At 35.5% G+C, this 25,907-nt stretch overlaps 1 protein-coding gene across 32 annotated transcripts in view; it reads right to left on the bottom strand.

Annotated features, from left to right (window-relative positions):
• Nucleotides 1–25,907, bottom strand: part of LOC144582184 (uncharacterized) — a 1,185,294-nt gene that overhangs the window by 300,501 nt on the left and 858,886 nt on the right. For 24 of the 32 annotated variants that reach the window (XR_013534406.1, XR_013534408.1, XR_013534407.1 and 21 more), the window contains one exon: nucleotides 4,802–4,880. The exons of the other annotated variants lie outside the window; for them this stretch is intronic. The gene's annotated coding sequence lies outside the window, so the exon portion shown is untranslated. The remainder of the gene's footprint in view (nucleotides 1–4,801; nucleotides 4,881–25,907) is intronic. 32 annotated transcript variants of the gene reach the window in all.

Here is a 25,907-nt window from a genome sequence, read left to right as displayed (position 1 = left end):
AGAATATGGTTAGGAACAAAGTTCATTCAGCTATAGGACTATGTGGAAACCCAATACAAGGATGCTAGAAATCATGATAAACATTGTAGCAGCTGGCCAACAAAGTAGCCAGTAGAGAGAAGAATGTCACAGACCATATACAGCTGAAAAACACACTATAAGAATTTCATAATGCAATCCATAAGTATTCATAGCACAATAGATGAAGGGGTGAAAAGAATCTGAGGGGGAGCTAGAGAGAAAGTTTAGGTCACCTAAAAAAAGGATCTCATCAGACTAATAATGAACCTTTCAGCTGAAATCCTACAAACCAGAAGAGATTGGGGGCCAATATTCAATATCTTAAACAAAAAAATTCAACCCAGAATTTCCTAACTGGCCAAACTAAGCTTCAAAAGTGAAGGAGTAGTAAGATCCTTTTTAACAAGCAAGTGCTGAGAAAATTTGTCACCACCAGACCTGCCTTACAGAAGCTTCTGAAAGAAATTCTAAATATGAAAAGGAAAGACCATTATCCGCCATTATAAAAATGCACTGAGAAGCACAAACCAGTGACACTATAAAGCAACCACATTAACAATTATGTAAAGTAACTAGGTGACATTATGAGAACCTAATGAAAAGACAAAGAATGGCAAACTGGATGAAGAACCAAGGCCCACTGGTATGTTGTCTTCAAGAGACCCATCTCACATGCAATAACACACATAGGCTCAAAATAAAGGGATGTAGAAAAAATTTACCAAGCAAAAGAAAATTTAAAAAGCAAGAGTAACAATCATAGTTTTTGACAAAACAGACTTTAAAACAACAAAGATCAAAAAAGAAAATGAAGGGCATTACACAATGGTAAAGGGTTCAATTCAACAATAAGATGTAACTATCCTAAATATATATGTACCCAAAAGAGGAGAACCAAAATTCACAAAGTAAGTTCTTAGAGACCGTCAAAGAGAATGGGATTCACAAATATTAATAGTGAGAGACTTTAGCAACCCATTGACAATATTAGATAACTGAGACAGGAAATTAACAAAGATATTCAGGACCTGAACTCAGCTCTGGATGAAGTGGACCTGACAGATAGCTATAGAACTCCCCAATCAAAAACAACAGAAATACATTCTTCTCATCACCACATGGCACATACTCAAAAACCAATCACATAATTGGAAGGAAAATCCTCCTCAGCAAATGCAAAAGAACCAAAATAATAAGTCTCTTGGACCACAGCACAATCAAATTAGAAATCATGACTAAGAAATTCACTCAAAACTACACAATTACATGGAAATTGAATAACCTATTCCTGAATTACTTTTGGGCAAATAATGACATTCAAACAGAAATTAAGAAGTTTTTGAAACTAATGAGAAGAAGATACAAGGTTCCAGAATATCTGGAACCCATCTAAGGCAGGGTTAAGAGGAAAATTTATAGCACTAAATGCCCACATCAATAAATAGAAAGATCTCAAATTAACAACTTAACATCACAACTAAAAGTACTAGATAACTAAGGGCAAACAAATCCCAAAGCGGGCATAAGATAAGAAATAACCAAAACCAGAGTAGAACCAAAGGAGACTGAAACATGAAAAGCCATTCAAAAGATCAACAAACTCAGAAGCTATTTTTTTTAAAAAAAAATCAATAAGACAGACCAGTAGGTAGACTAATAAAGGATAAAAAGAGAAGATCAAATAAACACAATCAGAAATGACAAGGGGGTTATACCAGTGATGATATCCACTGACCCTACAGGAACACAAACAACCATCAGAGAATACAATGAACACCTCTATGCACATAAACTAGAATATCTAGAAGATACTGGTAAATTCCTGAACAAATAAATCCACCCCCGAAGACTGAACCAGGAAAAATCTGAGCCAGTAATACATAGCCCACTAACCAAAAAAGCCCAGGATCCAATGAATTTACAGCTGAATTCTACAAGATGTACCAAGAAGAGCTGGTACCATACCTACAGAATATATTCCAAAAAATTGAGGAAGAGAGACTCCTCCCTAACTAATTATATGAAACCAGCATCATCCTGTTATCAAAACCTGGCAGAGATACAACGAAAAGGAAAACTTCAGGCCAATAGCCCTGATGAACATTGATGCAAAAATCCTCAGCAAATTACTTGCAAACCAGATCCAGCAGCACATCAAAGTTTATCTACCATAATCAAGTAGGCTTCATCCCTGTGATGCAATTTTGGTTCTACATACACAAATCAATAAATGTGATTCATCACCTAAACCAAACTAAAGACAAAAACCACATGGTTGCCTCAGTAGATGCAGAAAAGGCTCTCCATAAAATTTGACATCCACCCTTTTAAAAAACCCTCAATAAATTAGGTATTAAAGAAACACATCTCAAAATAATAACCACCTATGAAAAACCCACAGCCAACATCATATTAAAAGGGCAAAAGCTGAAAGCATTTCCCTTGAAAACCAGCACAAGACAAGGATGCCCTCTCTTACTACTCCTATTTAACATTGTATTGGAAGTCCTGGCCAGGGCAATCAGGCAAGAGAAAGAAATAAAGGGCATCCAAACAAGAAAAGAGGAAGTCAAATTAGCCCTGTTTGCAGACAACATGATTCTCTAGATTCAAAACATGATAGTACCAACAAAAAAAGCTTCTTAAGCTGTCGAAAAATTTTATCAAAGTCTCAGGTTACAAAATCAATGTGCAAAATTCAGTAGCTTTTCTATATACCAACAGTCAATCCAAGAGACAAATCAGGAATATTTTCCCATTCCTAATTGCCAAAGAAAAAAATAAAATGCCTAGGAATACAGCTAATTAGGGAGATGAAAGGTCTCTACAAGGATAACTACAGAGTGCTGCTCAAATAAATCAGAGATGACACAAACAAATGAAGAAAAGGAAAAAAAAAATCTGTGCTCATGGAAAGGAAGATTCAATATCAAGGATATGGCCATATTGCCCAAAGCAATCTATAGTCAATGCTATTCCTATTAAACTAACATTCAGATTCATTGCAGAACTAGAATAACTATTTTAAAATTCATATAGATCCAAAAAGATCCTGAGTAACCAAGACAATGCCAAGCAAAACTAACGAAGTTGGAGACATCATGCTACCTGAATTCAAACTATACTACAGGGCTGCAGTAAGCAAAACAGCAGTACTGATATAAAAGCAGATAGATACACCTACCAATGAAACAGAATAGAGAACCCAGATATAAGACCGTATAACCATCTGACCTTTAAAAAACATGACAAAAGCAAGCAATAGGGAAAAAACTCCATATTCAATAAATGGTGCTGGGATACCTGGTTAGCCATATGTAGAAGATTGAAACTGGACCCTTTCCTTATACCATACATAAAAATCAACTCAAGATGAATTAAAGACTTAAATGTAAAACCCAAAACTATAAAAACCCCAGAAGATAACCTAGGCAATACTATCCTGGACATAGAAATGGGCAAAGATTTCATGACAAAGACACCAAAAGCAATTGCAAAACAAAGGAAAAATTGACAAGTGGGATTTAATTAAACTTAAGAGCTTTTTCACAGTAAAAGAAACTATCAGAGTAAACAGACAACCTACAGAATAGGAGAAAATTTTGGCAAACTATGTATCTGACAAAGTCTAATGTTCAGCATCTATAAGGAACTTAACAAATTTACAAGAGGTTAAAAAGACAAACAACCCCAATAAAAAGTGGGAAGGACATAAACAGATACTGTTCAAAAGAAGACATGCATGCGGCCAACAAGCATATGAATAAAAAGCTTAACACCACTCATCATTAGAGAAATGCACGTCTAAAATACAATGAGATACCATCTCACACTAGTCAGAATGGCTATTAGTAAAAAGTCAGAAAAATAACAAATGCCAGTGAAGTTGCTGAGAAAAGGGAACATAATACACTGCTGGTGAGACTGCCAGTTAGTTCAACCATTGTAGAAAACAGTATAGCAATTTCTGAAGAGCTAAAAGCAGAACTATTATTTGATCCAGCAACCCCATTACTGGGTATATATCCAGAAGAATATAAATTATTCTACCATAAAGATGCATACACACAAATGTTAACTGAAGCACTAATCACAATGGCAAATATATGGAATCATCCTAATACCTATCAAAGGCAGATTGGATAATTGAAATGTGGTATGTCTACACCATGGAATACTAGGCAGCCATAAAAAAGAATGAGATCATGTCTTTTGTGGGAACATGGATGAAGCTGGGGCTATTATTCTTAGCAAACTAATGCAGGATCAGAAAAATCAAATACCACATGTTTTCACTTATAAGTAGGAGCAAAATGATAAGAACTTATGAACACAAAGAAGGAAACATCAGATGCTGGGGTCTTCTTCAGGGGGAAGGTTGGAAGAGTGAGAAGGGTAGAAGGAGGAAGAGGAGCAGAAAAGGTAACTATGGGGTACTGGGCTCAATACAAGGGTGATGAAATAAGATGTGGCTAACCAGGTATCCCATAGCACATTTTTACCTATGTAATAAACCTTTACATATACCTCCAAACCTAAAATAAAAGAAAAAAGAAAAGGTAAAAAAGAATGACAGAAAATCAGACTGCTTGGTTTTGAGTAGAGTAGATTATATTTATATTCATAAAATTAAGTCACAAAAATATAAAGCAGCTTGGACAACACAATCAAGTGTTTAGAAAATTTCTGAAAAGTCTTCAAGGAGATCAAAGATAAAACATAAACATAAGAATTTGCTGCAGTTAAGAAATATTTATCAAGTGTTTTCTCCCCTACTTACCAAACACAGATAATTTATTTCAGTACAGATGTGATTCTTGCCCAAATTTCAAATTCTCAATTATGTAGGAAAATTGAGCCTAAAAAATAAAACAAAAAACATGTACAAACTAAATGTCAAATGTAGAAGAAAAGTCTGTTTTGCAAAATAAAATTGGTGTATTTTATCAAAAAAGCAGCTCACAAATTGATCCATGTAACTTTTCCTTATAAATATAAAAAGAGTAAAATCATTGCCTTTAGTTTTTCCTTAGTTGTTCAAGTCTGAATCTGACAGTGTGGATTAAGTATGTCTATTTTGTTTACCAAAACAGACTTTTAAAATTGCTGGAATTTATCAATAGATATTCATTCATATTATTACCATTTCATCACAGAACTTTTAACTGTTATTTGTATCTAGAAACACTCTTTCAATTTTTTCCATTTGAACTGATACTACTCTAGTAATGGAATATGCTCTAGTGGTTTTAAACTCAATACTTAGTAAATTAATTCCCAGTTGTCTTCATAAATATTCTAGAGTATTAGGAGGGAACAGGCCACATAAGCTGTAAAATATTATTAGAATTATCTGGTAAAGTGTCTACTCTTGGTGATATTTTACAGAATTATTTAATGTCACTTAATGCTTCCTGATGGCATCTTTATAGAGGATTGCTACTTTAAAAGGAATTTTAAAATATAGAAAAAAGCAAGAATATTTTAACTTTCTTTGGTAGGCACCAAATAGATGACTTACAGCTATTTTTCAAGAAATATCTGAAAGCGTGCTCAACTTTCATCCTTTACTACACACTCTCAAAATATGGCACAAACCTACTCCATTATTCAAAAAGAGAAGCATGTGTGTGTGTGTGTGTGTGTGTGTGTGTGTGTGTGTGTGTAAGTGAGCCAGATTATAAAAATAGACAGGGAGAGAAGTAGAGCCATAGAAATCAGAAGAAAATGAAAAGAGAAAAATAAAAGAGATGTTAAATGAAGAAATAAAAATGTGTCCACTGAATTTTTGTAGAAATGTTAGAGTCGAAGTATATTGAACCAAAAAAGACATTTCATGTCTCTAATTCATCTATATTGTGCATTTTATTTATATTTCCTGGCAGAAGTCAGAATTTATCATCAAATTACCCAAAGAGTGGCCCAAAATTACTTTTTATCCTGTCTTGAATTTCAAAATTCTACAGGTAACTTTTAATGTGAGTCCTTTTAGGGCCCCTGAAATAACATACATTACCCATATTATTGAAAAAGAAAAGATTTGGTGTGAATCAAAAAGAAAACATATAAAAAGGAAGGAAAAAAAATGTAAAATGTACAGCTTGCCACTGTTGTTGGGCCTATTCATTCTTCCACTGCGTCAGTGACCTCGATCTTCATGACTGTCAAGTAAAATGATCTGAGTGACACCTGTTTTCCTGGAACCCTTGACCCTTGCTCAGCCAGTAGTCCTGATATGCCCTCACAAAGTACACAGTAATAGAGTCAAGGAAATGGGTAGTTGCCAGGAGAGTTTTGCCAAGCTTTTGACTAACCACTTATATATAATCTCTCACCTCATTTGTAATGAACAGAAAAGCATTTTTAAATTTGAAGAGCAGTATTGACTAGCCTAAAAAGCTTTAAATTAGGTTTCTGAAAAAGCATTCAGAATTTTGTACCTCAACTTTGATACATATCCCAGAAAGAATCAGTGAAACAGTGTTTTTCTCATTGGCTTTATAAATTTGCATAAAAATTTTAAAGATCAATAACACAGGAAGTTACTGAGCTCTTTCTAAAGGAAGTAAAAGAATAAATATTCATTCCTAGGTTGAAATATATATGAAATATTGAAGTGCTTTCATTAGATCATTTGAGTTGCTCTAATCTTTTTATTTACTTTTCTCATCTTTGCAACACTCAACCAGGCTGTGAATACGGCATATCGATTTAGTTCTTATGATAGCTAAACTACAAGATAACATGCTATTTTTGTTATTTTGGTAATACAGATATGAATTTAGGGCCTGCATGTGGCTTATTTAAGGTGCATGACATAATTTAAATCTCTAATTAGTATTTAAAAAGTACCTTCTCAAAAAAAAAGTGGCTTCTCCCCCAGGAAAGCAGTAGTTTGAAAATAAATCACAATATTTTTATGTCAAGCAACTGCCCCAAAACTATGAATAAAGAAGAGAACTGGAAATGGAGAAACTAGAAAATGCCATAAAGAAATTAAAAGAATTCTAAGCATTCATGTGCTAGCAGCAATGTGATATGAAAATCTTTTCTCCAGTTCCATAATATTGCCACAGGATACAAAACATGTCCCCACTTATTAAGGGCTAAAACAGAATCAGAACAGGCTGGATACAAAGGCCAGCACTCGACAATTCTCTGGCTATGGACCCAGATCATCTGGCAGTTCTCTCATCTTTAATACCTAGCTTGAATTGGAAGACCTCAAATGTGTCCAGGAAAGCCCAACACCTGCCTCTCCAGGCAATGAGAAAGTCTGACTTAGAAAAATACATGCAAAAAGGAAGATATACAAAAAGAAATACCAGGCTTCATTGGGAAAATGAGCCAAGGAAGATTTCTATAGCGCAGAGCACCAAGTAAAGAGTGTGAACTCTTCCACTATCATCAATCACCACAGAGTATTTCTGTGTTTTCATGGCATCTGCTGCTCAATAAGAGTCAGAGTGGCAGCAAATTTATAAAGAGACCAAACTGAAGAAAAGAAGGCAGTGAAGTCATAGCAGACACCATAATCAAGTGGTGAATTTAGAAATTGAATTTAGAAATTACTTGGAAAGAGATGTAGAGTGATCAGAGGCACCATAAAACCAAGATGCTCTTAGAGATGGGACCATCGTGAGGTTATTTTTATAAAGAAGCAAGAAAAGGGCCAGGGTTTTGCTTTTAATTGCACATAGTTGTACAGTAGTAAAAGAAACATTTTATTTTAAACATAATAATTTAAACAAACATTTAAAATATATTTAAATATTTCAAAATGTGCCTTAGATAACTTTTGAAAAGCCATGTACAGTATCGTTTTTGTCTTTTTTCCCAAGATAAAAACTTTTGACATGTGAATCAAGTGCCTTTAACATTTTTATGTGTTTGCCACAGACGTTCCATTTCTGTGAATGTATCTTAAAGTTTATCAAAAAATACAGATTGTGGCACAACGATGTTCTTCACAACATTGTTATAATTCATTCATTCACTCAACAAAATTTTTGAGAATTTTCAATGGGCCAGGCAATGTATCTTTTGTTTAGGAAAAAAAAATCTAACTGCCATTAAAAGAGTGATAGTTAAGGATGGTACAGGCATATGATGAGCTACTAAAATCATGTTTATGGAAGACTTGGCAAATGCTAATGATCTAATATTGAATGAAAATGTACTTATAAAATAGCACTTACCATATTATCTGAAATTTAAAAATTGTATTTAAAATAAAGAAATACTCGAAAATAACAGTAGTTGTTGTCTTTAGATATTAGAATGATGAATACTCTCTTCCCCTGCATTGCTTTTGACAAAGAACATGTATTTAATTATCATTAACAAATACTCAGAATTTGGTAAGCTAGAAATAGCAGAACCTGACTGAATGGGCCATCTGATCAGAATTTTACTCTCTAGGTATAAGAACTTGATTGAGTCTGACAGAATGCAAGATATTTAGAGGCTTTCACAGATATGCCTCCCTGGAAGAAACAAAGCTTGATTTTTTGGATTGCTTGTACCCTTCTTTCATATTCTTAAAATGCTTTGTATTCCTAAGCATGGCATGCAGAGATGATTAAGACTTTATCTTAATATTCAAAACCAGATTTGATATGTTTCTTATATCAATTTTACTGATATATAATCTACATGCAATTAAATGCACCAATTTGAAGTGTACTGTTTGACGAATTCTGACAAATCTATACATGAATGCAACCACAATTCCAGTACAAATACAGAATATTTTCACGATCGCTATACGTTCCCTTGCATCGTGCTGCTTTGCAGGTAATCCTTAGTCCTATTTCTGGCATCAATTACTGATCTGCTTTCTGTCACTATAGATTAGGTTTGCCTTCCAGAATTTCACATTAATGGAATCATGTAGAATATACTCTTTTGTACCTGATGCATTTCACTCAGCTTAAAGTTTTTGATATCTACCCACGTTGTTGCATGTGTCAGTCTGGAATTCCATTATATACACTTTAGAATAGCTAAAAACTAAAAGATATATGAAATAAAGTGTTGATGAAACAGCATAGGAACTCAAGTGCATTGCCAATGGTAATATGAGATGGCTTAGCCACTTCAGCAACAGTTTGGAATTTTTAATAAAGTTACGCATACACTTGCCACATGACCCAGCAATCCTACACCTAGATATTTATTTAAGAGGAATGAAAACGTATGTCCACAAAAAGAGATGTATATGAATAACAATGACAGCTGAACAAGAAGCATAACATTTATAATAGCCATAATTGAAACAACTTAAAATCTGTAAACAATTTAACTGATAAATAAATTATTGCATATATGTATAATGGAATCAAATTCAATAAAATGTTGATATTTGAAGCATATTTTTCCAAACTATGCTTTAAACAATTAGTTAATAAAATGTGTTATCCTGAGAAAAAGGCTCCAAGAATGGGAAAATCATATAAATTTACTTATGTACATACTATTGCTTAGTAAAGTATTAGAAACAAAAACATTATTTTTAAGTAAGCTCCAATCAGGGTTTAAATTAATAAAGTCTGTTCTCAATTAAAAAGCACATTTGTCTATTATTTATTTTGAAGATGAATAAAATTTTTGATAACATTTGTCATATTATTCAGGGAAGATATTAAATTTGTTAAACCATCAGGAAACAAAAATAATTATTTCATAAAAACTTACATGTTTTAAAATAAGTTCCAAACTCCTATTTTGTAGTCTTCTACTAAGCTCTGGTGAAACCTTATTTTTCTTCAAACGAAAAACTCCAACAGTCAGAAATGAAATTGTTTCATTTTTCTTTCATTTGAAAATCAAGTACTGAACACAGAATTAGACATGGTCCCTGCTCAGTGGGTTTCACAATCTACAATGCTAGCCTGATTTTCTTTCTGCCCAAACTCTATATAAGAGAACACACTTGATAGGAACTTGTTTACTATTGCTAAGATATACTTTTGTGGCCTGATATACTACCGAAAGAAAGTTCCCAGTCCTTTGAAAAACCAGGGCCTTGGGCATGCTAGCAGGCCAGGCACAATAACATACACTTGTATCAAATAAAGGAGAGTTCTGTGTCAAGAATGGAATTCTAATAATGACTTGTCTTTTTCTAGTTTACTATTTAAGAAATCTTGACAGAAATAAAGAGCCAACTTTACTTCTATATTTGCAGGTTTATAGACTAGCACAGCACCTAGAATATAGTAAAATATTTGTTAGATTGGTAGAGCAAATTAAAAGTATGCATTTGAAATAAAACATTGTCAATAATGAACTTAGCATTCAGTCATAGTCTGAAATTTAAAAATGATTAAAATTAAAGGTAACACTCAAATTAAAATAAAATTTCACATGACTTTCACATTTCTGCTAAATGTATGGTCATTGTTAAGTTTTCTGTCCCTATTTTCCTGAAATTTTTTTCAACCAGTGAAGTGATTCTTGGCTTATACATATGAAGCAATGTAATACACAGTAAAAATGTACTTGCTCACATTAAGGGGAAACATAAGAAATTTCATACATTAAAGACCTATTATATTTTAAATACTGAGCTAAACAAGTTAATTCATCCACTCAGCAAAGACTGTTTAGGTGCCTACTATGTGTCAGACTTTGTTTTTGTGCTGGTGGATGTAGCAGTGAACAATTCAGAAATGCTCTTCAGACTATTGATCTTTCATTATAGTGGAAGCTGAATGAAATTGGGGAGAAGAGAACTAATAAACGAATTAGTATATAACATTGTGTCCAGTTACAAACCTAGTTTGATTCATTCTCAACACAAGCTTGCAACATGGCTATTTTTTTTTTAATTAGGAAAATGCAAACAAGAGATGCCATCTAATTTGTCCTAAAGTTGTGCTATAGTATAGTGGTAATATAACCCAGGTCCTTCTGACTGGGAATTCCTTATTTCTTTATTCCTTATTTCCACTAGGAAAAATAATACAAAAACAATTCCTAAGTTTGAGATTAAAATAAAGAAGGAAGAAAATGGAAGGGGGTTAGAAAAGGACTTTAGAAGTAAATGCTTATCTCTCTGTGGAAGCCATGAGCAGGTATGTTGAGTATCTCCCTTTACAGATATGAATAAAGCAAGTAACTGAGGGCCTTAGCTGTTGTGTTATCAAATCTATTGCGGCATTTGCAATGAGCCCTCTAACTTATCTTAGCCAGTGAGGGAGGACAGCAGGGATATTACGTGATACCCATTCCTGGGAGACATGACTCCTCTAATGGCTAACTTTGGCTAGAAGAATTCCTGAGCAGCATCATTGTCAAGGGCATTTTCCTCTCTGTCTTTTCGTTTGTTTTTTGAGACAGAATCTCACTCTGTCACCCAGGTGGGAGTGCCTTGGCACAATCACAGCTCACTGTAGCCTCCACTTCCTGGGCTCAGGTGATCCTCCTACCTTAGTCTCCTCAGTAACTGGTACTACAGGCAGTGCCATCATGCCTAGCGAGGTTTTTTTTTCTGTAAAGTCAGAGTTTCTCCATGTTGCCCAGGCTGGTCTTGAACTCCTGAGCTCAAGATATTTGACCTCCTTGACCTTTCAAAGTGCTGGGGTTACAGGTGTGAGCCACCAGGCCTGAACATCCTTCTGTCACTCACACTGTGGTCTAAAGGTGCCCCCAGCCTTACCAGCCCCTCTCTCCATTTTATCTCACAAAGGTGTCTAATAAAATACTTGCATGTATAATCCCATTTGGGTCACTTTCTTGAAGGAACAAGGCAAGTAGCACTGAGAGTGACTGTAGCAAATGCGCAGTAAGACAAGGATTTGGGACTGGTTAATGGTTAATCCACTACCAGACAGATGAGGAAGATACCATCCTGGTTAGTATGTGGGACATGGGTAGTACTTGGCATAATATGGTAGATCAACTGCTGAAGATTTTGCCAATGGTGACCTGGAAAAATGTCTTGGTGTAGAAACTGCTGTGGCAGGTGTAATAATTTTGACATCTAAAAAACAGGTGAGAAACAATGCCTACAAATCAGAGTAAGATGCCCTTCAGAAGGAAAATGAGACATGAAGGGTTGTTTAAAAGGGCTTTATAGTTAAGTGTGTGAATCAGAGAGTCTCAGTTGCACCTTACAAAGAGGGCTTTATCACCTGTAGTGGAAGGGTGAAGACAATTAAGTGATAGGCTGAAGATTATTGTGAGAGTCACAGAGCTCCAAAAATGCTTGAATGCTTAACTATGACAGATTTGTTATACAAACATGAGGGCCCTAGTGGGGGAAAGCCTATGATCTTGAAAAGAGAGGGTGGTTAACACTGCATGTTCTCACTCAGAAGTGGGAGTTAAACAATGAGAATACGTGGACACAGGGAGGGGAACATCACATACCAGGCCTGTGGGGGTGGGAGGCAAGGGGAGGGAGAGCATTAGGAAAAATACCTAAAGCATAAAGGGTTTAAAACCTAAATGATCAGTTGATAGGGACAGCAAACCACCATGGCACATGTATATCTATGTAACAAACCTGCACATTCTGCACATGTATCCCAGAACTTAAAGTAAACAAAAAATAAAAAAGAGGAGATGGTTGGTTAATGGGAACAAAAAATACAGTTAGATAGAAGTAATAAGATAATCTTATTTTTGTACCTATTAACCATCCCCACTTTAACTTCCCCTACTCACACACTACTCTTTCTTGCCATTGGTAATAATCATTCTACTCTCTATCTCTGTGAGTTCAATTTTTTTGTATGACTCCCACATGTGATTAAGAGTATGTGATATTTGTCTTTCTGTGCCTGATTTATTTCACTTAACATAATGTCCTCCAGTTCCATCCACAAGCAAGATTTAACTGCCTTAAATACACTTTCTAAAGACATGGAATTTCATATCCTAGCCAGGACTCCAGGGAATGGACAAAACTTGCTTCTGGAATGGCTTTGAGAGTTCTGTAAAACAAATGATGGTCAACTGTCTGAGTCCAATTGCATTGCTATAAAGGAATACCTGAGGATGGGTAACTGATAAAGAAAGGTTTATTTGGCTCATGGTTCTGCTGGCTATACAGGAAACATGACCCCAGTACTTGTTTTTTGTGAGGAACTCAGAAAGTTTCCAATCTTAGGGCAAGGGAAAGAGGGGCTGTCTTGTCGCCTTGTGAGAAAGGAGGCAAGAGAAAGTACAAGAGAGAGAGAGAGAGAGGAGGAGGGTGCCACAGTTTTTTTTTTAAAAAACAACCAGCTCTGCTATGAACTAATAGAGTGAGAACTCACCTATGATTGTGTGGAAGGCAACAAGCCATTCATGAGGGATCTAGTCCCATGGCCCAAACACCCCTCCAGTAGGCCCCACCTCCAACACTGGGGATCAATTTCCAAAATGAGATTTGGAAAGAAAAAACATCCAAACTATATCATCAGTTCTCTGTGAAATAAAACTGTCAATATTGGTCTGAAAAATAATAGAGGGAAGAATAATGAGGCTGAGGGATATCAGTATGTTGAATGGACATGTTATATAATGCCAAAAGACTCAAGAGAACATAGTCTTCACCAAGGCCATCAGACATGTGTTGGTGAGAAGATGCCAAAATCACTTAAAATTTAATGATAATTCTTTCCAGGCTGGGGATAATAGGAGAGGTAGCTACAGAGTCTCATTCTTTAACATCCATGGTCATAATGCTCTTCTTCCTAAGTAATGGAACCAGGTGATAACACTTACTTGACTGAAGCTAAGAGGCTTCAATTACCATAATGTTAGGTGAAGTTGGAGAGACAGTCAAGGAGTTTAATCTGCAGATATTGTGAAAATGGTTAGTAGAGCCTGACATCCTTATAAGCAGAAAAGTTGGGCAGTATGTTTTATATATTTAAAATATTAAACATTAAAATTAAATATAAAATATTTAAATTTGTTAATTTAAAAATATTAACAAGGGTGCTGTTTAATATTTCAAAAATTTAAAAACAAGTAATAAACAAAAACACAATAGCTAAGGAGGAAGAAATGATGCTGTAGCAGGTCCAGACTGTGATGCAATGAGCTCCACTACCTGGGTCATATAATCTTCCATAGTGCTGGAGGATCCAGCAGGCTCTGTAGTGCTAGAAAATGCACAATGCGGAACTTACGGCAAACTCCAGTGGAAGAATCACAACATGGGTCTCTGAAAATCTGGAGTAAGCTCAAGCACAGTACAGAACTATTCATCCTCTGTGTGTTACTAGGCTCTGGTAAAGACAGAACACTTGACCATGAAACAAACTGTCCATGCAAATAATACTTCCCATTATGAGTGGGATTCTTTTGGACCAACCAAGTCATAATATTAGATAGGCCCAGACACAGTTCACTAGACATGAGCAAGTGGACCAAACCAAATGTCACCAATCCCAGTTGCACAGTGTCTATCCCCTGATTTGTTGTATGGGGTTTTTTACATCACTAGCTAAAAGAGCAGGAAAAAAGGTGTTATGTTTGATTTATGGATGGATTGCCACAGTATGTAAGTGCAAGTGAAATATAGACAGTGGCTACATTACAGCCACATTTAGGGTTGCCCTTGAAAAACAGTGGAGAAAAATAATCTTACTGGTAGAGCTCCAGGCAGTGTACTTGATGTGGAAAGCAAAATAGCCAAGGTAAGAATACATATAGATTTCTGTGCAATGGCCAATGGCCTGCCCGTCTAATGTGTAGCTTGGGAAAAAAAAAAGGAACAGGAATATCAGAGAGAGAGGTCTAGGGTGGAGCTTATGTAAGTCCCAGGGTCTGGAAACCTGTGAACCAGGAGCTCCTTGTGTGCATCGGCAGAAGATAGATGTCTTAGTCCAAGAAGAGAGAATTTGCTCTTCTCCTACCTTTCTGTTCTATCTGGGTCCTCAATGTCTTGGATGATGCTAGCCATCACTGGTGACCGTGGACTATCTTTACTCAGTCTACTAATTCAAATACTAATCTTTTCCAGAAACACCCTCACAGACACATATAAGGATAATATGTTAATAGCTCTCTAGATATCCCTTAACCAGTGAAGGTGAAATACAAAATTAACTATTACCACTACTTACCAAAAGTGATGTAACTATTGCTACTGCTGAATGTCCAATTTGTCAGTGACAAACACCAACACTTAATCTCTAATAAGGCATTTTTCCTTGAATAAATCCACTGGTTGGTTAATTACTTAATTCCACTTCCATTCTAGTTCATTTTGTAGGAATAGTTACTCTGGGCATGAGTTTGCCTTTCTTGTTCACATTAGTCACCCACTGGCTTAATATCCAGTGGCTAAAAGAATGCCTGATCCATAGGCATACAATCACACCCATCATAGCTATTTTACTTGGAAACTCACTTAGCCAATGAAGTATGGGAGTGGACCCATGACATGCTGCACTACTCAGAAAGAGCCAACTTTACAGAATGCTGAAATAGACTCCTAAATGTGCAACTGCAGGCCAGCATTGAGGAAACACTAATAGGATATAGTGCCATCCTTCAGGATCTAGGGTGTTTTTTAAACCTAAGGTTTCCATATGATGGACTCTTCCCAACAGGAAGGTTACATGAGTTCAAGAAACAAGGAGTAGCCACCAAGGACTCACTGAAATATTTGTGCTCCCTGTATTCACAAACTTGAGCTCTTCCAGGAACACCAGGGTGTTCATATGGAAGATATAAAAGTACATAATCAAATTACAAGTTATGTCTGCCATGTGAAAGCTTTGGATTCCTGGTGCCCAGGGATTAACAGGCAAAAGCAGGAGTCACAATACCAGCAGAGGTAATTATTTCTTATCAGCAGAATGATATGGGACTGCTTACAAAATCAGGACAGAAACATATGTGGACCCCAAATGATCCATTTGGATGACTCCTAATACTCCCTTGAACCTTCGTAAATATGGACAGTAATATGAAGCAGCCTATATAATGAAGGATCTGATTACCAAGAGTTTACATGCTTTAGGAATAAAAATTTGGTTCATACCACCAGGCAAATTACCAAGATCTACTGAGAGAATCATTGATGTTGAAGGAAATTTAGAATGAAGAGTGGGAGAGAAAGAGGAGGAATACTACCTGCAACCCAGAGATAAACTGTACCAATGGAAACTTTATCCTGCTAATTCCCCCTTCTTGTTAGTTTTCCCTCCAGGAAGAAAGGTCCATGGAAACCTTGAAGAAGCTGCTCCTGGACCTGTATGTGAAGAAGATCCAAATGGTACAAGGGGACTGTGTGGTGGCCATGAGAATGAGCTTCTTAAACCCATTAGCATGGTGAGTATAATTTACTATGCACCCAAGCTGTTGTTCTCTGACAATCAGAATTGCATTTATGCTATGGTTCCATGGGCTGCTCACAGCTAATGACTGAGAATGCCAGGAATACTAAGAGAGATTCAGAGCTGGGAGATACAGGGCACCTCTGATTGGCAACTTTGGCTCAAACACATTCTCTGACAGCCTTGGCAAATGTCTTTCAGACTTTAGGACTATCAGGGGCACTACCAACCACTGCCCACCCTCTTTCACTGAGGATCAGATTTGCATTGTGATTTTATTATGCACCCAGCTTTATCAGCTCCTTCTCCATTTGCTTTCACACTGATATTTCTCCTAATAAAACTCTAAATACTTAATCCTATTTTGTCATCTGCTTTTTGAGAACCTCTATGATATTCCTATAATATAAAGTTTAAGTTGTGTTAATGAGTCTCAGGTCCTCATTTAATATAACAAGGAAATGCAGCGAACTAGTGAAATGACTCTCTTGAAGGCAGATTGCAAATAAGTGAGTATAGTTTAGTGTGACAATGTAATAAGGCATATTTATAAAACCAACCTAGATAATGGCATTTACATCATTGCAATAATTCGCACTGTGGCTGAATGGAATCACTAAAAGATCAGAAAGTCTGAGTATTCTTGCCTATCTATAAAAGCTATGCAACCTAAAAAGGGAGGCTGGACAAGGGTCAGACTGCTGGGTATTATAACCAAAGGCAGTGAAAGTTGTCTGCCAATTCTTCCTTTCATGCCTTAAAAAAATTAAGAGAGACTGAATTTGTGCTCCACACTCATTCTTGATAGAATCTCCCACTCTGTTAGTTTCTTGACACTGCTGCTCCAGTCTTCCTTCCACAAACCGCTTCTCAGTTGCTCCACATCTACCTTACAAGGGCTTCCTTCTACCTTCTTTCTACCTGATTTTCCAATTCCTTCTTTGTCATCTTCTCCCATTTTTATTACTTTCATTACTGACCAAGGTTAAAAATATTTCCAAGAAAGTTCATCTTACTTTTAACAAAGATATTATTAATACCATTAGAAAGGATATTTGAATGGTAAAAAATACCAATAGATTATTTGAGAAGCTGAGAGTTCATGCCTTGGAAGTCGTCAAGTGAAGATAACCCCCCAATTTCCTTTAGCTTTTATTTTCAATGATTGTAAGTCTTCCATACATAAACTTCTTAGAAGATTTAAAATGAGGAGAAAAGCTTACTACAAGTGCTTCTACAATTGACAATGTTGGAACATTCTTTAGTCAGGTTATCATTTTATTTACATTTCCTTGTTTTCCTCTTCTACAAAAAGCTAAACTTCAATCTGTCAGAATTGTCATAAACTCTGAATTATCAGTGTGAAAAGTCATGTTTTTTCTAAATGCCTATGATGTTCTCTTTTGGTTATTCATTTTCCTGAAATGAGAGTTTTCTAGGATTCAAAATTCAAAAAGGTTAGCATAATTTGTTTTGAATTAAGTAACTACTACACAAAGTTTCCAATGCTATTATTCTCCTGTCAATTAATAAAGGTAAAGTTGTTGGGAATTATTCACTTTAGGTTTTCATAAATATGAATAGAAAACATAAAAAGGGATAAGCTGCTTTTCCTTTCTTCAAAAAAAAAACCCTTTTTATTCATGTTTCCCTTATGTCTACACTTATCATTTTAAAGTTCCACTTAAGGTATAATGGAAATGTCTCCATCCAATTATCTAAGAATTTTGGAACTCAGTCATAATTTCTTTCTTTTATCAGATATCACATCCCAAGGGAACCTCTAAGTCAAATATAAATTTCTAAATATTTTTGTTTGCAGAATCTGTTTGGGTGACATCACTTGTGACTATTTTAGATTATTTTCATCTATTATAAAAATAATGTTACCACATAAATACATAGACTAGTCATACTATAAAGCAACCACACACAAAAAAACAGTATAATAACCAGCTAATAACACAATGACAGGATCAAACACACACATATCAATAACAACCATGCAAGCTGGATAAAAAAGCAAGACCCAATAGTAAGCTGTCTCCAATAGACCCATCTCCCATATAATGACATGATGGGATGGATCAGCTTTGGATTCCTGGTGCCCCGGGAACAACAGGAGAAAACCGGAGTCACCATACCGTCAGAGGTAATTGATAATGAAGGGGTGGAGGAAAATCTACCCCACAAATGGAAATCAGAAAAAAGCAGGGGTTGCAATACTAATTTCAGACAAAACACACTTTAAACCAAGAAAATTAAAAAAAAAATAAAAAAGACAAAGAAAGGCATTACATTATGGTAGAAGGTTCATTCAACAAGATGACGTGACAAACCTAAATATATACATACCCAGTACAGGAGGACCTAGACTCATAAAACAACTTCTTAGAGACCTAAATAGAGACTTAGACTCCCACAAATCAATAGTAAGAGACTATAACACTTCCCTGACAGTACTAAATGGATCATTGAGTCAAAAAATTAATAAAGATAGTCAGGACCTGAGCTGACTGGACCAAATGGATATGACAGAAATCTACAGAACTCTCCACCGAAAACCAACAGAATATACATTCCTGTCATTGTCATATGGCACATACTCTAAAATCAGCCACATAACCAAACAGGAAACAATCCTGAGCAAATGCAAAAGAACTGAAATTAAACCAAACACACCTTCTGACCACAGTGCAATAATTAGAAATTAAGACTTAAAAAAATCAATTGAAACCAGGTAATTGCATGGAAATTAAACAACATGCTCCTGAATGACTTTTGGGTAAATAATGAAATTAAGGCAGAAATCAAGTTCTTTGAAACTAATGAGAACAAAGATATAACAAACTAGCACCTCCGGGACATAGTTAAGGCAGTGTTAAAAGGGAAATTAACAGCACTAAATGCTTACATCAAAAAGTTAGAAAGATTTCAAATTAATGACATAACACCATAATGAAAAGAATTAAAGAAGCAAAATCAACCAACCCCAAAGCCAGCAGAAGATAAAAAATAACCAAAATCAGAGCTGAACTGAAGGAAATAGAGAAACGAACAAAAAAAAATTCCCAAGAACAACAAATCCAGGCGTTGGTTATTTGAAAAATATTAATAAGATAGATAAAACACTAGTCAGTAATGAAGAAAAAAAATCCATATGAGCACAATTAGAAATGACAAAGGGGCTGTTACCACAGACCTCAGGGATACAAAAAGAACTATCAGAAACTACTATGAACTCTTTTATACACACAAATAGAAAACCTAGAAGAGATGAATAAATTCTTAGATACATACAAGCTTCCAAGACTAAATCAGGAAAAAATGGATTCCCTAAATGGACTAATAATGAGCTGCAAAATTGAATCAGTATTAAATAGCCTACCGACAACAACAACAAAAAGCCAAGCACCAGACAGATTCACCACTGACTTCTACCAGATGTACACTGAAGAGCTGGTACCATACCTACTGAAACTATTTTTAAAAATTGAGGGGGAAGGATTCCTCTGTAACTCATTCTAGTAGGCTAACATCATCCAGATACCAAAACCTGGGCAGACACATACACACACACAAAGAAACCTTCAGGAAAATATAATGAACAATGATGTGAAAATCCTCAGCAAACTACTAGGAAACCAGATCCAGCAGCACATCAAAAAGTTTAGCCACCATGATCAAATAGGCTTCATCTCCAGGTGCAAGCTTGGTTTACATACACAAATCAATAAATTCGATTCATCACATAAACAGAACTAAAGACAAAAAACACATGATTATTTCAATAGATGCAAAGAGGCTTTCAATAAAATTCAACAACCCTTTACAATAAAAATTCTTGATAAACTAGGTATTGAAGGAACACACCTCAAAATAGTAAGAGTCCTCTACAACAAACTTATAGATACCATCATAATGAATGGGCAAAAGCTGGAAGCATTCCCCTGGAAAACTGAAAGAAGCCAAGACCACTTCCATTCAAGACAGTATTGGAAGTCCTGGCCAGAGGAATCAGGCAAGAGAAGAAACAAATCACATCCACATAGCAAGATAAGAAGTCAAACTATTCCTGTGTACAGACAACATGATTCTATATCTAGAAAATGCCAACATCTTGGCCCAAAAACTCCTTCAGCTGATAAACAAGTTAAGTATCAGGATACAAAATCAATGCACAAATATCATTAGGCCTCCTATATATCAACAGCTGTCAATCCAAGAGCCAAATCAGAAATATGATCCCATTCACAACTGCCACAAAAGGAATAAAATACCTGGGAATACAGATAACCAAGGAGGTGAAAGATCTCTACAATGAGAATTGCAAAACACTGCTGAAAGAAATCAGAGATGACACAAATGGCAAAACATTCCATGCTCATGGATAGGAAGAATCAGTATCATTAAAATGGTCATATTGCCCAAAACAATTTATAGATTCAATGCTATTCCTATCAAACTACTAATGACATTCTTCACAGAACTAAAAAGAAAAAGAAATTAAAATTTATACAGAACCAAAAGAGCCCAAATAACCAAGGCAATCCTAAGCAAAATGAACAGAACTGGAGATATCATTCTACATGATTTCAAACTACACCAAATCACAGGACCACAGTAACCAACACAGCATGGTACTGGTACAAAAACAGACACATGCCAATGGAACAGAATATAAAGTTCAGAAATAAGGCTGCACACATAGGACCATCCGATCTACAACAAAGCTGACAGAAACAAGCAATGGGGAGAGGACTCTCTATTCAATAAATGGTGCTGGGATAACTGGCTAGCAGTATGCAGAAGATTGAAGCTGGACCCTTTCCTTATATCATATACAAAGATCAACTCAAGTTGGATTAAAGACTTACATGTAAAATTCACAACTATAAATACCCCAGAAGACAACCTAGACTATAGCATTCTGGACATAGGAATGGGCAAAGATTTCTTGACAAAGACGCCAAAAACGGTAGCAATGAAAGCAAAAATTGGCAAAAGGAATCTAATTAAAGAGCATCTGCAGAGCAAAGTAAACTGTCAACGGAGCAAACAAACAACCTACATAATGGGATAAAACATTTGCAAACTATGCTTCTGATAAAAGTCTAATATCTGGCATATAATGAAGAAACTTAAGTTTATAAGAGGATAAAAACAACTCCATTAAAAAGTGGGCAAAGGACATGAACGGACACTTTTCAAAAGACACACATGTAGCCAACAAGCATATGAAAAAAAAGTTTGATATCTCTGATCACTAGAGAAACAAAAATCAAAACCGCAATGAGAAAACATTTTATACCAGTCAGAATGGCTATTATTAAAAGTAACAAAATAACAGAATACTGATGAGGTTGCAGAGAAAAGGGCACACTTTACACTATTGATGAGAGTGTAACTTAGTTCAACCATTGTGAAAAGCAGAGTGGTGATTCCTCAAAAAGCTAAAAACAGAACCAGCTATTCTACCCTGCAATACCATTACTGGGTATATACCCAGAGGAATAAAGCTCATTGTACCATAAAGACATATGCATGCAAATGCTCACTGCCACCCTATTCACAATAGCAAAGACATGGAATCAACCTAAATGTCCATCAATGACAGACTGGCTAAAGAAAATGTGGTACATATATGCAGCCATATAAAAGAACAAGATCATACCTTTTGTGGAAACATGGATGGAGCTGGAGGCCATTAACCTTAACAAACTAATGTAGGAACAGAAAACCAAATACTGCACGTTCTCACTTATAAGTGGAAGCTAAATGATGAGAACTCATAGACACAAAGAAGGAAACAACAGGCCAGGGGTGGTGGTTCACGCCTGTAATCCCAACACTTTGGGAGGCTAAGGTGGGTGGATCACCTGAGGTCAGGAGTTCAACACCAGCCTGGACAACATGGTGAAACCCTGTCTCTACTAAAAATTAGCCAGGCGCAGTGGCTCACCCCTGTAATCCCAGCACTTTGGGAGGCCAAGGTGGGGGGATCATGAGGTCAAGAGATTGAGACCATCCTGGTCAACATGGTGAAACCCCGTCTCTACTAAAAATACAAAAAATTAGCTGGGCATGGTGGCATGTGCCTATAATCCCAGCTACTCAGGAGGCTGAGGCAGGAGAATTGGCTGAACCCAGGAGGTGGATGTTGCGGTGAGCCGAGATCGCACCATTGCACTCCAGCCTGGGTAAACAAGAGCAAAACTCCATCTCAAAATATATATATATTTTGAGGCAGGAGAATTGCTTGAACCCAGGAGGTGGAGGTTGCAGTTAGCTAAGACTGTGCCATTGCACTCTAGCCTGGGAGACAGAGTTAGCCTCTATTTCAAAGAAGAAGAAAGAAGAAAGGAGGAGGAGGAGGAGGAGGATGAAAAAACAACAGACACTGGAGTCTACTTGAGGGTGTAGGGTGGGAGGAAGAATACAAGCAGAAAAAATAACTATTGGATACTATGCTCAGTACCTGAGTACAAAATAACCTTACGACAAACCCCATGACACAAGTTGACCTATATAACAAACACACACATGTACCCCTAAACCTAAAAGTAAAAAAGAAAATATATATTTTATATGCCCTTTTCTTTCTTAACTATAGTACCAATCACTGTTGCAAATGCAACAAAAATTAGTACTGAATGCTGAATTTTTTTAACACAAATTTCACTGGTGAAACAAACATTTTTTTAATTTACATCAAGATTATTTAAGTATATGGAAACATAATTTCTCAGATCAAGATTGGGTATATATATAAGTGATATATATATGTGTATATCATATATATTTAATTACATATACATCTACATGTGTTCATGATTTTAAGGTCTCAAACTGTGGCATCCCTTACAACATGTGGATATCCATTCTGAATTTCTCAGTTAGAATAATTGGTGAGTCCTTGCACTTTTCCCTTCCATTCTTTTTTTCCAAGAATTATATAAATACTTTAGGTGGACAGCTATCTAGATAAACATCAATTTCTTTTGCATTGCCTTCTTAATTTCTCTATGAAATGAAGGCTTGTATTCTTTCTAGAACATCTCTAAAACTCCTTGACATTCCTGTTTTGATTGTTCCTAAAATAATTCTTGGGGACCATAATATATTCATGCCTTTTATCATAGTTGATTTGAGCACCTTATAGGAAAAACTGCATTATACATGATTATAAAACTATATTACAACTGGTTTCATGTTTTGCTTACATTTATACTATAAAAGCCCATTTTTTTAAAGCAACATACTTTATTCAAAGAATGACTAATTCAATATTCTAAAAATTACTTCTGTTTTTCCAAAAGTAAGCATTATTATATTTTTACACAGGAGGAGAATAAAAATCATAACTGTTATCCCCTTTTCTGAACCTTCCACCCAAAAATAAATGCACGTAAATCTTTAGTTACAAGTGGAAGCTTAAATAATTGTATTTATCTCCCCTCTTCCCTGAGACCCCTTAAAATAAAAGAAGTAAAAAAATGGTATAAACTCATAAAACAAGGACGAAGTGAGAGTCTTTAATAATTAAGAAATTATAATAGATTTCTCATAGATGTTCAGCAAACAGAAAAAGGAACATATATCTATGTGTATATATGTGTGTATGTATATATTCATATATATGTGTATGTATATATTCATATATATGTGTATGTATATATACGTGTGTGTGTGTGTGTGTGTGTGTATTTCCTAGGGAATTTGTAGAGGAGGCAGAGCCAAAAAGGAGCCTGACATCTCTTCAAAATCTCAGATCACAGGAATCTGAGAAATGCCAGGTAATATGGAATTAAATGGGAGACTGGGTGTGAAATATGTGTTAATTAAAAGTCTACATAAGGACAACATACTACCTCAAACACAAATCTCTCCCCCAGTTTGGGTACAGATTTAACAAGCAGATAAGAGTTTTACCCTCTGGCAATAAGTAAGTCCACAAATTAAGTTAAATCTGTGGTATCTTCTTTATAACAATTAGAAGACATGAGATAAACAATTTCTGTATATTGGTGACTTCAAAAAATTGGCTAATTTGCATCAACACAGTAAAGAGAATCTGCTCTTTAATAAAACTAAAGAATTCGCCTTCGTTTCTTGCTTTGCTATCCTCTTTAACATACGCCATGAAACGGCTTTTGACAAGGTTGCCAAAGACCTCTATATTTTAAAAAATGATGGTCAATGTTTAAATTTCCTTTTTATTCCTATCAGACGCCTTGATAGCTATTCTCTCTCTCTCTCCGTCTCTCTCCCCCTCCCCTCTCTCTCTCTCTCTCTTTCTTTTTTCATTTTCTTGAGACAAAGTCTTGCTCTGTAGCCCAGGCTCGAGTACAATGGTGCAATCTCAGCTCACTGCAACCTCCACCTAGTGGGTTCAAGCAATTCTCCTGCTTCATCCTCCTGAGTAACTGGTAATACAGGCATGTGCTACCATGCCCAGATAATTTTTTTTTTTTTTCAGTAGAGAGGGGTTTCACCATGTTGGCCAGGCTGGTCTTTAACTCCTGACCTAAAGTGATCCACTTGCCTCAGCCTCCCAAAATGTCTCCTCCTTTCCTGAAACGTCTTTTCCACTTGGTTTATAGAACTAGATATATTGCTGGTTTATCCTCCCACTTCATTGACTTATCCTTCTCAGTGAACTCAGCTGGATTCTTCTTTCCTTCCCAACTACTAAGCACTGGTGTTCACTGCTGTTTATCTACACTCCTTCCATAGCAGATTTCATGTGGTCTCATCGAAAAAACAAAATTGTTGGGGAGAAAACTTGTTGTTTTAAGCCACAACATTTTTAGGTGGTTTTCTTCAGATTAATAACTAACTGAAATATAGAATTAATGAAGTGATTGCATATATATGTTTTTGTATATTTACTGCTATATACACAGACTTTTAAAATACAAGTGTAGCATCCTATATATGTTATTTCACAAATTATACTTTATAATTTTCAATTTTTGTTAATATGGCTTATGCTGTTAAATATCCCACGGAATCATTCAGAGTGGCTGCATAATTTCTTATTGGATTGGATTTGTTGATATTTATTTAATATCTGGTTACTAAACATCAAACTGTATCTGTTTTTTAATTATAATAAAAAAGCATACAGTGGGCATCTTTATAACTAAATTTGCATATCTTGATAATTTATTCATAATAAACATTTGGAAGCATAGGTGTTAAATCAAGTAGTATATCAAATACATTTGTCAAGTTCCTATGAAGAAAGTCTATAACCAGTGTATATAAACTACCAACCATGCATAAGAACTATACCACTGGTATTTAATGGCTAGGGTGCATTTTTTATATTGCATTTTAGTACCATATAAGAAAATATATATTTGAAAATTGAACTTGTGAGGTTGACAAATATGTCACTAGAAGGCAAAAAAAATCATTTCTATGATGAATGATAGGATTCTTCCACCTCATAAATTGAAGAAAATAGTTCTTGAAATGAATTCTCACCTAAAATTTTGATGCAAAGAAAATTTTATTACACAAAATAAATTCTGTCTAATTTTAACTACAATAAACAAGCATACAATGAGCATCTTTATAAGTAAATCTGCATGTCTT

The sequence above is a fragment of the Callithrix jacchus genome, chromosome 4 (assembly GCF_049354715.1).
Source record: "Callithrix jacchus isolate 240 chromosome 4, calJac240_pri, whole genome shotgun sequence".
Classification (NCBI taxonomy): Eukaryota; Metazoa; Chordata; class Mammalia; order Primates; family Cebidae; genus Callithrix; species Callithrix jacchus.
Note: the sequence above shows the minus strand (reverse complement) of the source record. Positions and strands in the feature narration are given on the sequence as shown.